Below are 3,571 nucleotides of genomic sequence, written 5' to 3' on the forward strand. Positions count from 1 at the left end.
TAGCTCACAAACGCTGGTTATCTGATTAACACCATAGTTATCCAGAGAATCGATCTTCATAGACAACGCCTTTAGTTGAGCAGTGATAGTAGTAGCTGGATCCAATTCAAGAACTCCTGCTACCTTGCCCTATAGATATCTATGGGTTGGATATTGATATTCATTAGCAGCCATCAGTTTAATTAGATCATAAGCTTCCTCATAGCTCTTTGCCATAATGCTCCGCCTAATGCTGCATCGAGCATGGGTCTGGACTGTGCTCCCAAACCGTTATAGAAGCAATTGATGATCATCCAATCAGGCATTTCATGATGAAGACACTTCCTAAGCATCTCCTTGTAGCGCTCCCAAGCTTCACACAAAGATTCTCCCATTTGCTGCGCAAATTGAGTAAGAGCATTCCTCATTGCAGCTGTCTTCGCCATAGTGAAGAATTTAGTAAGAAATTTATGAGCAAGATCCTCCCAAGTAGTAATTGAACCAGCTGGTAGAGAGTGTAACCAGCTCTTAGCCTTGTCCCTCAGAGAGAATGGAAACAGTCTCAGCTTCACAGCATCTTCAGAAACACCGTTGAACTTGAAGGTGTTGCAGATATCAATGAAATCCCTAATGTGTATATTGGGATCTTCAGTTGGAGAACCCCCAAACTGGATTGAATTCTACACCCATTGAATTATGACAGGCTTGGTCTCAAAGGTATTAGCCGTGATAGCTGGCCTGACAATGCTAGATTGAATGTCATTGATCTTGGGTTGAGAAAAATCCATCAAGGCTTTTGTTCGTGCTGCTGGATCTCCCATTATAATGAGTACCTGAAACACAAACAAATAAACCGTGAAAGTAAAAGAATCTGAGTCAGTGAACTTTAACGACCACTGATGACAAGCACATAAACTAAAAATTAACACCGAGTCCCCGGCAGCGGCGCCAAAAACTTGTTAGGGCAAAAACACGCGCTAAAATTCATGCAAGTATACGCGTTTGCAAGTAGTATAAGATATAAATCAGATTCGTTTCCACAGAGACTGGTTTAGCTTAAGTTCAATTTATGCACCTATGCAACAATGTATGGTTATCGCTCAATGCTAAGACAAATAACAAATTGGGTTTTTATTAAACTAAGAGATTATACTAAATAACATTACCTAAGAGAACAAGATTGGGTGAATCAATATATATGAAAAACATGGGATTCTAACTTCATTAAATACTTCATTGAATAGCCTTATTGTTCTTAACCTTAGCATGTAATGGTGATGACACTAATCAGATAACACGAAACTGATAAACGCCAACTTTCGTTGCACGAGTACCATTCTACCAGACATCCACAAAAGAGATAGAAGCCAAATAGGCAACAATTATATTGAGACCCTATATGTCTATAGAATTTGACAACGTAACGGTTTAAGCGCAAGTTATGTATCTTGATTACATAGGGCAAGTAAGATGGTTAAAATTACCTACGAATCATGCATAACAAATACATGAACCTATGCTAGCATTGCGAGTTCTAAACCTCTATATTAACTGTCGCTTCAATAAAGATTAACACGCTATCTTATATATTAGCTACACACATAAGACGAATAAGCACAACCAATACTAGGATATCAATCAATCACCACAAACCAAGATATCGAAACAAATTAATTATTAAAATCCATAAGTAAATCCGCTAGAATCCCATGATAACGATTAGCCCATAATTGAACTCATCGTCACCATGGGTTCATATGAAAGCATGGTATAAAACAAGGTCTTAATAAACTGAATAATAATCAAAGTACGAATAAAAAAGGTCTAGGTTCAACAAGAATGAAAACGAGCATCAAAAGTTACAACTATTTTCAAAGAATCACAAGTTGAAAACAAGATCTTCTTTTTCGGAGTTGTTTTGTGCTTTTAGGTCTTCTCCTTGGTCTCCCAATCTTCCCAGATGATGAAAACCTTTTTTTTAAGTATATATAAGCCCATATTGGACATGGACCCTTAAAATCGTCAAATTCCACTAAAAAAAGGCTTTTTCAGCAAAATCAGCGAAGTCAGCCGCGCATCAGCACGCGGTCGCGTGCGGGTCGGAGGCGGCCGCGTGTCAGCAGGCGGTCGCGTGCACTTCTGACGCGGCCGTGTGGAGCCTTTCTGGAAAATTCTAATGAATCTTATTTTGCCCATAACTTGAGTTCTACTCGTCATCGTTAGGCGATTTAACTGCTCACGCAAAGCTAATGAGATTTTATACAACTTGACAATGGCCTTGGCTTCCAAATATGATCACTTTTCATCATATTTCCTTTAAAATCTCCTTTCTTCATTTAACTGATACCTGAAATGCAATAACATAAAAACACATCAAAATACCAATAACTTGAGTCCAAAACACCAATTTAAGCTTGTAACAAAGCGTTCCAAGTGGATATAAAATCCACTTATCACACCCCCAAACTTGAATCGATGCTTGTCCTCAAGCATTAACAGACTCAAAACTACAAAATAAACCTAATGCATGAATGCAACTACGTGAATGCAACTAAATGATAATCCAATCGATCCCCTCAGAATAACCATAACCAAATGAATAAGCCAATGCCTCTAAGAATGCAATGACTTAAAAAAGAGTTCGAATAAATCCCACAAACCAACTCACAAACCAGAAGCGTGCGTGTGTGGAATGCTTAACAGATATCTCTCGATACGAGATCAATAACCATAACTTATCGATCATCGAAACAATCAAAAGTTTATAAATAGGATAGACAATGAACGCATTATGACTCACAACACCTCCTTTCTACTAGAGTTATAAAAGGATTCACACTATTATTGAACATATAACAAAGATGCTTATTTGACCGTGCAATGAATGAGCTCCCAAAAGACTTATGCAATAATACCCATGTAGCGAGCGTTAGGTTAGCATTTCTGGCGTGTTTATACGTGCAAATATAAATTATGGTATGTTTTAAATTTATAAATTTTATTAGAGAATAGTTGGATTGTGTTGTTTTGTATTGATTTTGAGGGGCTCTGGCCCTGGGAAAAACCCGTTTTACAAAAATGGTATTTCCAATTTTTTTATAAAATATTTATTTCAATCTCAAATTATTGTCTTTTATTTGTTTCAAAAATCATTATTTGATTTAATTATTTATAATTTATTATAAGTAATTAATTATGATTAAGCCAAATAGTTCCTAAATTTTTTTTGAGCTTTTAAAAATTATATTTGAGTATTTAAAAATCAATTAATATTATTATTAATTGATTTATTTTTATTTTATTCATAATAAATACACCGTTTGTCCGTTTAATATGAAACGAACGCGTCTAGACTCAGAAAAATATTCTGCTTCTATTAAAAATACTTTCGAGACACAAATCTTTTTGTTTAGAAAGGTTGCTTGAATTCAAGTCAATTTTGAGTCGCGTATTTATCAAAAAGTTGAATTTTAACTCGATTTCAGTTTTAAACCTACCAAGTCTAATGTTTTGACGAACTGGGTAATGAGTTATATGAATTATGTGTTTATATGTTATGTGAATTACGTGCGTACGTGGGTCAAGAGTCTTG

General features: G+C 35.7%; 1 non-coding gene across 1 annotated transcript; it reads left to right on the forward strand.

The window, feature by feature from the left end:
* The first annotated feature begins 303 nt into the window (after window positions 1–303).
* Window positions 304–410, forward strand: LOC141699378 (small nucleolar RNA R71). Its single transcript, XR_012565846.1, has one exon. It is a non-coding gene; the product is annotated as a small nucleolar RNA R71 (small nucleolar RNA).
* Window positions 411–3,571: the final 3,161 nt, after the last annotated feature.

This window comes from Apium graveolens, chromosome 11 (genome assembly GCF_009905375.1).
Source record: "Apium graveolens cultivar Ventura chromosome 11, ASM990537v1, whole genome shotgun sequence".
Classification (NCBI taxonomy): Eukaryota; Viridiplantae; Streptophyta; class Magnoliopsida; order Apiales; family Apiaceae; genus Apium; species Apium graveolens.